Here is a 13,235-nt window from a genome sequence, read left to right on the forward strand (position 1 = left end):
CCCCTCTCTCCTACCCACCTGTGGCTCAGACTGTAGCTCTCAGACCCCTCTCTCTCTCTCTTTATGTCTCTGTCTTTCTCTCTCTGCCTGTGGATCAGAGTAGAGCTCTGGGCCACTGCTCTTACACCATGCCTGCCCCTATATTCCTGCTGTGATGATAATGGATTAAACTTCTGAAACTGTAAGCAAGACCCCAATTATATTCTTTATACTAGTTGCCTTGGTCATGGGTCTCTTCATAGCAATAGAGCAGTGCCTAAGGCAGACTCTTAAAGCTATCTGTTAGGAACTTTATTCAAGTTACAGAAGACCAGGCAAGCGGTATGTACTCTTCTGGTAGACTATGGGAACGTTGCTTGAGTACTGCAAGCACTAACTTCAGCCTCTAAGTGTGGTGTTCTGAATGCTTTCCAATTGTGGCAGCCTACTGTTAGTTTCTACACTAATGTTAAATGTTATTTTTAGAACTGATAAAATTGCCATACACAGACACACATGATCTTCATACCAGTCATACACGTATCCTCCTCCTTCTCCTCCTTCTTCTTAATGAAAATAGAGCTGGGCAGTGGGTGGTGGAGCATGCCTTTAATCCCAGAACCTGCTCATAGAGGCAGGCAGATCATTGTGCTTGAGGCCAGCTTTGTCTACAGAGAGAGTTCCAGGATAGCCAAGACTAAGCAGAGAAACCCTGTTTTGAAAACAACCAAACAAAGAAAAGGAAATAGATTATTTTCTCATACAATATATTCTGATTATAGTTTCCTCTCCCTCTCTGCCTCCCAGTTCCTACCCACCTCCCTTCCCCTCTGGATCTACTCCCTTTCTGTCTCTAATTAGAGAAGATCAGGCTTCTAAGAGAAATCAACTAAACATGGCAAAATAAAATATACTAAAAGGAAACAAAATCTATCATATCAAAGTTAGACACGGCAACCCAAAAGGAGGAAAAGAGCTCCAAGAGCAGGCACAATAGTCAGGGACCCACTTGTTCTCACAGCAAGAAGTTTCGTAAAAATACTAACCTAATAGCTACAGATATATATGCTACAGATATATATATATATATATATCTGTATATCTATATCTATATCTATCTATCTATCTATCTATCTATCTATCTATCTATCTATCTATACACACACACCTGTATAGGTTCTGTGCTTTTCCTTCAGTCTCTGTGAACTCAAATGCACCTTGCCTAGTTGATTGGCTAAGTTGCTTGTTATTCTGGTGTCCTCCATTATCCTCTAATTAAAAAAAAAAAAACTTTAAATAAAATATTAATGTAGTTATGTTTATGTCTATGTAGATAAAAAGAATGCCACATAGATAGGAAAGTAAAACTATTTTTCAAACTGGAAAGTATTATTCCTTTGCAGAGAAACGCCATGAAGAATTACCTGAGTTCAAGAGTGATAGCCATGTATTAAACCTGACATACACAGGCTGTCACTGTATGAAAAAAAAAAAAAAAGAGTGCAAGGCATTGAGATGAACAAACCACATGCTTTAATCAAGAATAGACACCACAGATTGGAGCTGAGCAGATGAATTCTGAAAGCAGGACAAAGGGGAGAAAATAAGTAGGAGAGGGAGAATGATAGATGAGAGAAAGAGAGGAAGAGAGAGAGAGAGGAGAGAGAGAGAGAACCCAAAGAAGAAGTGATATGAGTTTTGTTCTTTTGTAGCAGTTAAAAGTTATTTGGTTTTGTTTCCTGGGCCACTTGTGTGAATTGTATTTATACAGAGAAGTGGTATGCAACTCATTTTCTTTTGCTGTCATAAATATTATAACATTGTTTGTCCTTACTGAAACTGGTGGTTTGGTAAGGTGCTGGGGACCATTAAGAATTAGGTTCTAATTTTGTTTCCTAATAATAGTAGAAGCTACACCCATAAAGTTGTACCATCATGACTGTGTAAACATGAGCTAAACAAGATCATGACACAAATAAACATGCTACACTGGACAGAGAAGAGCACACAAGGCAGGCTGGAGAGATGGCTCAGAGGTTAAGAGCACTGACAGTTCTTCCAAAGGTCCTGAGTTCAATTCCCAGCAACCACACGATGGCTCACAACCATCTATAATGAGATCTGGTGCCCCCTTCAGGTCTGCATAGCACCCATGCAGGCCGAATACTGTATACATAATAAATAAATTAAAAAAAAAAGCACCTAAGGCTTCAACTCTCCAGAAAGAACTATAGGCAATTGAGGAAAGCTGTGAATAGGAGAGGTGGCTCGCCTCAGGGAAGAATACACCATATATATATATATATATATATATATATATATATATATATATATGCAATAACAATTAGTTAAAAAGGGGGCCCTGAATTTGCAAGAGGGCAGAGAAATATGTAGGAAGGTCTGGAGAGAGGGAAGGGAAGAGAAAAATGTTGTGATTGAATTAAAATCTAAAAGTAATATAAAAATTGAAAAAGAATTAAGCTTTAGTTGTTTGTATGAAGCATCACAAGTTACTGGGTCAAGCTCTGAGGAGCTGGTATATGGTTTTTAAAGAATGGGAGAATTTGTATGCTTTTTTTTTAATTTTAGTTTTCGGCCTTTTGACTCTGTCATTTAAGCCTGAGCATCTTGGATATGTTCAAACATGCAGACCTCTGACTATTTCAGTCATGAACTGGTTATGGGTCATAATGGGGAGAATAAGGCTAAATTAAAATTGGATTTATTGTGAAGCAAAATGATATTTGAAGCACCCTCAGATCTGACTGACGCCTAACTGCATTTCATCACCAGGAGTGTCTAGCTGTGTGGATCATCTACCTGAAAACTCAGGCTTCCAGACATGATCCTTGAAGTTCCAGAGTTAGCCACTGTAGAAGGCTTTCTTGGGATTTCTATCTTAACTGCAGTTATTCTATGTGTGGAGTTAGTTTTATGCACCATTTGTGTGTGTGTATGTGTGTATGTGTATGTATGTTTGTGTGTGAGTGGAAGAGAGAGAAAGTGAGAGAGAGAGAGAGAGAGAGAGAGAGAGAGAGAGAGAGAGAGAGAATGAATTGGCCTTAAATGAATATGTAAGGCCAGAGGTCAATGCTGACTTATTTGCCACCTCAGTTTTTGAGACAGAGTTTTTCACTGAACTTGGAAAGGCCAATTCAATTAGAATGGCTGGCCAGTGAGTTCCAGAGGTCCACACATCTTCTTTTTTCCAACCCTGGGATTGCATGCACACACCATCCCTTTTAGATTTTTATGTGTGCTTGAGATCTGAATTAAGGTCCTCATGTTTACATAGCAAACACTTTACCAAGGGTAACAGTGCCCTAGGCCCTAGACACTATTAGTTTTATAAACCTTTATTTGTTTATTCATTTATTTATTTACTGTCTTGCCTAAGAATAGACTTATAATGGCTTACTGGAAAATTAAATTATAGAAAGATACATTTAAAGTAAATTGGGAAGTGGAGGCAGAGGATCAGAAGTTCAAGGTCATCCCCAGCTACATAATATATCAATACCTATACCTATAATTCTATTCCTATCTATGGAGATCAAACAAACAGAACGTCGCTGCTATTGTTAGCATTGGATGTCAGCTGGTGAAAGGATAAAAGGCTTTCCATTTGTATCCTCTTGCATGGCAGGAAAAAGACGGAATCTCAGAGAACACACGGTGAGAACGATGGAAGTAGCTTGCTCTGCAAAAGCAATGTAGTTCCTTCCTAGACCATGATGGCGCCCCCAACCCCAGCTGACAGTAGCTGGTGAAGAGTATTCCTGCTGTGGAAGGAAGGCAAAACGGACGCCATGATCTCGGCATATCCAGATCTAGAAGGCTGGAGCCACGTTACTAAGTAGGATGAGTCTCACGCCCAGTTAATACCATACGCTGGGATAATTGTCTTTAGTGTCATTCCCCATCAGTCCCCATCTCCTACCTTTTCTCCATAATGTAATATCTTCCTTCTAGGAACTCTGTTCTCTGTTACAGCCAATCAAACATCGGTGAAGTTTTGGGCTAATAGGAACATAGATCAAATGAATGAAACACCTCACGCAGTGAGCGCTCTGTTCTTCCTTCATCTCTCTATCTAGCTACAGTGATGTTTGAAGTAAACATTAAATAAAACATAACAAAAATTTGAGTACAAGTTTGTATTATTAATAAAATAAGATTGAAAATACGCTTGTGAAGATTTTTTAAATGGAAGATTTATAGTAGTGAATTTTTAAATGCCATTTTCATGACAGGACGGGAAGGTTACAAATTGACAGAGTGAGTAGAGTGGGAGTTGCTCATAACAAAAAAAAAGAGTAGATTTGGCAGAACTCAGGGAGAAGGGAAAGACCCAAGAGACTATGAATCCTAATGACAAGAATAGGACAGATCATGGTTAGCGAAAGTGTCACAGGGAAAGGAGGGGATATAGAAGGAATCATAGTTCTGCTCTGTATGGTCATATGGAGTCATTAGTTTAAAACAACAGTGATCTCTCATCAAGACTGTCTGTTATGAAGATGCCTTCTACTCTTTTTCGTTGGTTTCTATTTTATATCATATTCTGGCATCATTTTCAATCACAACTGCACAGCTTAGGGGTGCTAAAGTAAGAACAAGCTAGAAGCGCATCTCAGAGTCAGCAGCTCTGAGTGCTAAGATGTGATCAGATGGTCAAATGTAAGCCACTATTTGCATCAGGGTGATTCCTGGAACCACGCCTAACCTACCTCTATCCTATTTGAATATAATTTGTGTGCTTCCTTCCTTCTTAAAAAGATAGAAATAGCAGTTGGCTGTTAAGAGCTTTAATGCAAAGTCACAGGAGACACTTTGCAGAGAATAGAAAAGGGGACAAATCTTTGACTCAAGCTGGTTCAGCCAGTGGATAGCTTCTTCGGGTGAGAGCTCTTTCACACACCAGCTTTCTCATCCAAGGATCTCAGAGAATATTTAAGAAACATAAGAAACAAAGTTTACCATACTGGGGAATTCTAATGGGGGCAGTTTATCTCACACACATACACACACACAATATTATTAGAAGCTAACAAACTGAAGCCCAACAGAAAGATGAACTAACGCAGACTATTATAGGTACCAGCTCCTCCCCTGACAACTGGAAGCAGGAAGTGGTGTGACTAGAGTCCAGGCCCTAGGCTCAGACCTCTGCTAAAGGCTAAAAATTGGACAAAGCTTGTTGGTGGATACTTGCCCAAAGCAGAGAGATGTCAAGGAGTCTTGCTTTCCAGCCTCTAGCTGGACACTGAACATAGCAGTTTTCAGGAATCAGAATCCTCTGATCAAGCAGGGTATGAATCTGAGATATACCGGGTTGCACAAACACACAGGAAAGGGCTGAAACATCAGCTCAGTTTACCAAGGTACTCTCTGTTGTTTACTTGTTTTGATTTCTAAGATGGTCTTTATGGGCACAATGTCAGCACGATATTACCATCTCACTTTAAAAGTTTCCCTTTCGCATAAGTGAAACCATTGAAGACCATTCTACCTAGAGAGGTGGTTTCTTTCAGTGCCAATTTAAAATTCATTTTCTTAAGTATGTATGTATTTGAAACCAGGGAAGAAAAGAAAGGGGAGGCGAATGGAGTGCTACACAAACCCGAAATCCATTACAATGTACTTTGCAAATACTGTAGGTAATTAAAGACTTTTAAAGGCAGCTACGGTATTATTTACTTGACAGTAGAACTCTTATCGGCTATTATGTAAATACACATTGAGCACATTTTAAAAGTGCTTGCTATTTACTATTCATAAGTGTTGTTAATATGTATTTCATTTAACCCTAAGGAGCCATTTCAGTCTCTCGTGTGAATTTACATTTATGAATGTTTTTATAAAATGCATATTATTTACCCAATAGGCAGCTCTGCCGTAAGAAATGCTAGAGCTGATTGCCAATTTAACTTCACATGTGTTTCTGTGCATTGTTGCTTAGGTTGGCTCTCGAGGCTGGGCATCCATAAATAGTCTTTCTTCTCAGAACCTTACAAGCTGAGACCTATGAACTCTTCACAGGAATTTTCCAGGCTGTTTGGTTAGTTCTGGGGATTTCAGCATTGCAGAAAGAGAGGCAAGGATATGTCCTGGGAGATAAAATAAAGATTTCACCAGTGAAGCTAATAGTCTATAAACCATATGTGTGTAATTGCCTTGATCTTAGGTAAACACTCGCAAAAATAAATATGAACAAGCTATACTTAAGAAGGACTAACTTCCTCCTTCCTTCCTTTCTTCCTATCGGGGTAAAATCTTTTCTGTTTCAGTCATTTTCATGGTGGCATCAGTATGCCCTCCCCCACACTCAATATGGAGAGTATACAAGGGGAGTAAAGATCCCTGCCAATCGGCACACCATATGCAGAATTTACAGATGGTGTCTGTTCCATGACTTCTGTACCTTGCAGTCAGATCAAAGAATAACTAGAGATCAGGGGGAAATTAAAGAGAACAGGCTACTGAGGAGAGTGTCCTCAAGCTCCTCTGGGATGTTAAGCCCTAGGCCTTTCGTTGACCAAAGTGCTACGTTTTGATACCAAGCCACGCTCAAAGCTTGGAACTGGATTTCTATGGGAGAAATGGGGATTTGGTACTGGTCTTTTAAATGTTAAAATCTGATGCTTCCAGCTATTGCACAGGGAAAGAAGGCTGCTAGGATGTTTTGAAAGTAGACACAAGAAGATTTTGCTACAGTTGTTGGGATAGCAATGAAGGGTGTATCCCATGGCTTAATGGGACCATGCAGGAGTTAGGTAATTAGAGAAAGCAGATGTTGAGGTTATCAATCCTATTTAAAAGTCTCGGAGTATAAAATTGGATGTGATAATGGAAACATAATAAGCAACTCTCCAAGCTATAGAAACAACTGGCTAAGATCCAAGCTAAGCAAGAGCTCCAATGAGGAGAACCATGGAGGATCATGGCTATCTCAGATACAAGGATCAACTTGAATTATTGAAGGCCCGCTCAACTGGAAGCTGTCTCAGTGACTTAAAAACTGCCTCTCTCACTTTTCTCCTCTTTTGAATCTGTCAGAGCGAATGATTAGCAAAGCTGAGAGAACATAGATATTTAGGAAAGGATGTTTAAATACTTCAGGGTAGACCAGGACATTTGCATTGTATCTTCCCTCTGTCTATATACAAGCCTTTGAAATTTGAGACAAGGAACAGTTTTACCAAGAACTGCAGCTCGTTTATTCAAATATTTTATCTAGACCCATTGGTTGACTTACTCTGGCTAAATCTACAAAAAGTATAAAGCATGTCTTATACATATTTGGGGTTTGTTCTCTTTTGCTATAAATCCTGTCACCACGTCAGTGTCCCAAGCAGGGGTCTGTTAATGACCAGAAGTGTGAAGCCATTGCTTAATGTGGGTGGCTGATCTGTGAGACCAGGGAAAGAATCACCACTGAACACAGCTTTGATGGCTGATTTCAAAGAATTTTGAACAAAAACAACAATAAAAAGGTTATTGGAAGTCTTTGGCTCAATTTGTTTTGTGGTGGCTGATAGGTCCTTCTCCCTCAGATTTTCAGTCCAAAATAGGATTGAATTGAGGAAGAGGAGAATTTCAAACTGTGTGTAGGCCCAAATATTTGAATTTCTGAATTGAGCCAGTATTCACAAATAATCACGACCAAGGAAGAATAATAGCCACTCTCAATGAACAGAAGTCAAAGGGATGTTAAGGCATAATCCTAAAACTGTGTTCAAAAGGAATTCACATATGGATCATTTTATCACATTAATGACTTTGTGGTTCAGATCCAACATGACCTCAAAGCATCTCATCTGGCTTTACTGGGGACACTTGGCAGAAAAGAGATGGACTAGCCAAATGCTACTACAAACCCAGAATAGCCCGCTTTCAGGACATATTTTCACTAGCAAAAAGACAGTAGAAAGACCATGTCTATAAAATGGTTTTTAACAGGAGAAGCCTGATTGTCCCCAGGTCCTATTGGAAATAACTGTTGGATATATGGACCTAGAGGTCCGTGGTCAGTGAGAGAATAGTAGAGAGAGAAATGACAGAGTTCACTACTAGTTCCCACACAGAATGTGTGAACCCACATGCCAGTCCGCAGCCTGATTGCCCAATGACAGACAGCCTCTAGGGGGTTGTGGTAATGATGACTTCTTTCCCAGAACCATGCTTTGTTCATTACTTGTACTCTAAAACACTAGGAAAATCTGGTAGTGGGTCCAGTTAACAATTTAGTCCTTACTGTTTCCTTATTTTCATCTTGCGTCTTCTGAAACTTTCAGGGACTACAGATCCCAAAGCAAAACAAGCAACTATTGGCAAAAACACTTCAAATATCTAATACTCTAATGGTCTTAAACAGGCGTAGCAAGAAAGCAACCTTGCTGGAATGATATGAGCCTCAAATGAATAGGTGAGAGTCACCTTTAAAAGCTATGAAGTTAAACATAGTGTAAGCAATTGAGCTGCTACAGAAACCTACTTGCGATATAGACCCATCATTAATCTCAGTCCAACATCAAAATGTTGTCACCTCTGGGTGCAGATGTAGTACTTGTTCCCCATGAGAGTCTATTCGTCATAATTCTAATTCATCTTTCTACTTCTGAGCATCTAATACATACCCGTTTATACGCAAGGAACTCTTAAGGTAACCAACTTATTTTGATTTCAACTAGAGCAAGCAGTTGCCAGGCTCTGCATTAACTGATTTGTGTGACATGTGAGAGTGCCATTTGTTTCATGGTTTGATTATTTATTTACATGACAATTCCCCAAGGCTCAACATCTCACATAGTACCACCTCAACAGTTATGAGATTTGTCTGGACCCAGGCAGCAGCTAGGCTTACCGTAAAAAATACCCTTGGACCATTTGAAATTTTTATTGATTTATGTTTTGAATGGACAGGAATTTTAAGTCCTTGAGTTCTGAAAATCCCCTTTATAATATTAAAATTTAGCAAAATGTTAATTACACATTGGGACCTCAAAGGCATGCAGTGCCAATGTACTTAACTGACATATTCATAGATCTTCAATACATCATTAATTAGGATGTGATAATTAGTGATAGTTTATGCATGTAAAATCTACATACATATGCTTACATATATGTGTGTCATGTATGACAAACTTTATATTTGCGATGTACCCAGCCATTTTTATTTTCCGACCACATTGGAATTTCTTTAAAATAAGAATATAAAATTTGTTCTAAGCTCATTAAATGTCAGTGATAGTGACATTATCATAGATGAGACATTCAATAGTATTTCAGTGCTTATTAATTTTTATTAAAATATAATAAATATTATTAAGGTACTTTTTAGACAACACAGTCAGTTTTAAAATCTGTCTAAAATGTCAAAAATAATGCATTTCCCTTCATTCTATGTAATTTCTATTGAATTCAAACTTTTAAATAAATTTTCCAATATCTAATGTATCATATTATCAAAGCACAAAAAACCATTATATGATTATAAGAACTTCAGAACTCACTGTCTTCGAATTTAATGGACTCCCAAAGCTTTTTTTTCCCCCTGCAAAGACTGTTTTTAAGACATTTCACAGTATTTTATACATTATAAATGGATTCCATTCTTGGCTTAGTAATTCACCTAATGGACAATGGATACAAAAAGCTGTAACTCCAGGGACATTAAATTGGTTCTAAACTCTGAAAATTACAGCTTTTACAAAAAGAAGAAAATACTAAAAACATGTCTAATGCAACACCGCATCTAATTTCCTGCTACCTCCAGACTGTGTCTAAAAGCTCCTAAACTTCTTAATGACACAATATGTTAAAATTGCCTCCCTTTATATTTAGATCCCAGAAAGATCTCACCCACTTTATAACCTGGAGGAGGGCGTACCGGCAAAGAGGTTTCTGTGCATGTGCTGTAGACACAGGGAGGAATCAGAATCCCAAAAGACAGAGGCTTCTCATAGTGAGCTAAGATACTAGCATCCTTGGATGGCATCCTTTTCACTCACCACAAAAATTATGAGCCCAGATTTCCACTTGAAGAGGTAATCAATAGTATTCAGTAAAGAGGTGGAAGATACAGTTTGACTGGTTACACCTATGATCAAGTCTAAGTCCTAAGGGCAGCTTTGAATTCTGTAGACCCTTCTTCATTCAGAGGACATGTGGTCTTCTCTCTGGAGATAAACAACATATTCAAGTAGTTGGAGGACAAAACTTACTCAGTTGAACTATCGATATGGAACCCTTCGTATTTTTTTTTATATTCACCTATAATAAAATATGTTCAATATCTGAATGCGAAGAAACGTATCATGGAGTTAATTGGCTGAGTCCTGCGAGCTATTCTAAATTCATAAGAGACGCTTCCTCACTCCTCGTTAGCGCTCCCTTGTCTTTAAGAAACAAGTGGTTCAGAAATATGACTGTAACACAGGCTTTCGGTTTAATTCTTTTACCCTTGTTTCTACATCTTAATGAGATTAGAAATTTTCTTTCTCCACGTAATTGTGCTGGAGAAATGTTTGCCATGTCTTTGCCAATGTTTAGCACAAGCCAGAGAGTGTCTTACATGCACCTCTGATATCAGGGCTGCAAACCCAACCCTGGTTGTTTGTATTTAGAAAGACATTTCATTATTCAGATTTTACTTACCCTGATTAAACTGCTGATAGGTCAAAGAGGATTTTCCCACCATTGCGAGAATTTATTTGTGTTTCTTTTAAATTATAACCCTTTGATCATCTAGATAAATAAAAACTCTGCTTAACATTATTTCAAATCTAACGTATTCTAAGAGAAATTTATTTAGATGAAGTTATTTGGCTGCCTAGACTGTATTACTTTCCTTCTGCAATACAACAATCATTTTCTTCTTCCTCTTTCTTTTTTAAGGCTAAAGGAAAAAAATCTTCCTCAGGTTTAAATCTTAGCTGCTCTATTAATTTTCACCTATTATTTTTTAAAGGCCACATGGCACCCTCCCACCTCAAGGACAGCACTTCATTCTAATGAGGAATTAAATGTTTTTGCTAGAGGGTTAGGTACCGCTCTCCTCTCCTGGTTTGGTTTGTGAGATTTCCTATAGATAGTTTAGTTCATCTTGCTTCTTAAAACTTCTTGGACACTCTCCATCCTCAGGCACGTACACTACAGCTTCACATCATGTCAGGTGCCTGTGGTTAGCATTTCCCACCATTTTTATAAAAAGTATTTGTGTGAAAATAAATCTTCGTTTCTCTGTATTCTGGGGTGCCCTTTTCCCCCTTTCTGTATTACTTATCACCTACCGTTCTCCAGGATACTCTCGATTCTAACCACTTAAAATAATGTCACTCTTTCACCACCGTCCATTCATTTCCACAGAAAAATCTTGTGACTTCTGGTCTGTGGACATCTTCTTTCCTGTTACTTTACAAATCTATAGTGGCAAATAAGATACATTGCAAAGTTGTGATAGGTCAGTGTTGTTATGCCATTTTTGTGCCTCGTTCTGCTTAATATTTTTGTCATCTAGTCACCGCTCTTCAACTCTGATATTTAGGACTTGACGGAATTGTTAAAGTTCCCTCAAACCTAGGGAGAAATTAGCATTTGAATCCCAGCAGACTGGCAGGCTGATTTTGAAGTCTTTGCAGTGTGGCTTGATTCTTGCTTAGTCTGCCTCAAGACGGGCTGAAGTGTTTCTCCAGTCCCCGCCCCCCTTCTGGTTCACCTTCCTTTTATCTCCGTAAACCTCCTGAGCTGACTTTCTGCGACAGGAAGAAGACTAACTTCCGCCACCATCTAGTCTCCGCACCCCACCTGTTCCCATTCCTGTGGCTCCAATAAGGGACCCTCTCTCTTCGCAGAGCTCACATTTTATCGAAGTGTCTGTGAAACCCTACTCTAAATCCACCACTGCTTTGTGCATTCCTGCCTGGACTGCACACTCCTTGCTTATGCTAGTTCATACATGTCACCTCTGCCGCAGAATCCTTGTGACATGGCTTAGCAGAGTTAACCTCTCCCTGTCCCGAGTTGTCAGGGTGTTTTGCTCTGAGCTCTGCAAAGCCTGAATCGTGAACTCTTTTTCGGGCATATGAACACAATACGGTACTATCGCATTTAGATCTTTCTCATCTCTCACCTCGCCTCATATTTAATGTTGGCAACTAACGAATATTTGTTACTTCTTCTCCCTAGTCTTCATTTTCCAAATCACACTTTAATACCTACATGAACATCATATAACTGAAGATATTATTGAGGGATCTTTAAGAAAATTATTGACTGTCAATCAGACCAAGTTTATATCCTGAAGGACACTAATTCATGCATTTTTTTTTCCAGAGGATCTTCCCTCTAAGTGTCTGACCACCCTCTAGCTATGAAGCTGCAGCACAAAGGCTCCCAGACTATGTCTTGGGGACTACCAGCCAAGCAGAGACCACGCGGAGGATCTGGCGTTGAAACTGCTCTCACTGTCATACTAGACTGCTCACCTTCTTCATTCTTCCTCAAGGGTGCGGAGCGGAGCATCTTCTAAAAGCTGCCTGTTGCCTGGTTATGATGTCAGTCATCAGCTACCAGCGCTTGTGCTTGTATTTGTTATACTTTACAGTCTGTTCAGTTTTCATTTTCAATACAGTGAATAGTAAATATTACACATCAAGAAAATTTTTCAGGGTCTTCAAAAGTTTTAACAACAAAAAAGGCTTTTGAGGTGGGCATTTTGAGAACTGCTGGGCCAGCAGCATGCTAGCTAGGGTGGGCCCTGGTTTACTGTCAAGGCAAAGAGGATAGGAATAGGTAAAGCATGTGTTTCTTTTTTTTTTTTATCATACTTCAGAAATGCTTCTCAAACTCTTTCTGCAAAGCAATGTTGTTTTTCTTTTAAACCCAGAATTTCATGTTGCCTCATGGTTAATCCCAACATCTGCCCAGGCATCAATGTTATATTGACTTTTAAGTAAGTATGAGATTTGTCCTACATTTAAAAAATAAATAAATAAAGGTACATACACATTTTCATTTTTCACTGTCTTAGAAAACTTGATTATAGAACATAGCTTGTTATTTCTTTCTTGGTTCTTGAAATTATACTGATTACTTTCACAGTCCCTGAAATAGATATGTCTGTTTTTGATGCCACAACAAAAGTCATAAGTACCAAAAATTTCTTTGATTTATCTAAATGTACAAACATTTCTCAAAGTAATATGCATTTTAGTCAGCTCCCTCGAATTTTAGACTTACATGCATTTAAA

At 38.7% G+C, this 13,235-nt stretch overlaps 1 long non-coding RNA gene across 2 annotated transcripts in view; it reads right to left on the minus strand.

Moving 5' to 3' along the window:
* The window catches only part of LOC132646671 (uncharacterized), a 129,574-nt gene that overhangs the window by 42,018 nt on the left and 74,321 nt on the right, over positions 1 to 13,235 (minus strand). Inside the window, exons 1-2 of one of the 2 annotated variants that reach the window (XR_009584920.1) lie at positions 9,996 to 10,101; positions 509 to 691 (exon numbers count right to left, since the gene is read on the minus strand). This is a non-coding gene — a long non-coding RNA (uncharacterized LOC132646671). Of the gene's footprint in view, positions 1 to 508; positions 692 to 9,995; positions 10,102 to 13,235 lie in introns of those variants that run through there. The other variant, XR_009584917.1, reaches the window with a different exon arrangement.

The sequence above is a fragment of the Meriones unguiculatus genome, chromosome 1, assembly GCF_030254825.1.
Source record: "Meriones unguiculatus strain TT.TT164.6M chromosome 1, Bangor_MerUng_6.1, whole genome shotgun sequence".
NCBI lineage: Eukaryota > Metazoa > Chordata > Mammalia > Rodentia > Muridae > Meriones > Meriones unguiculatus.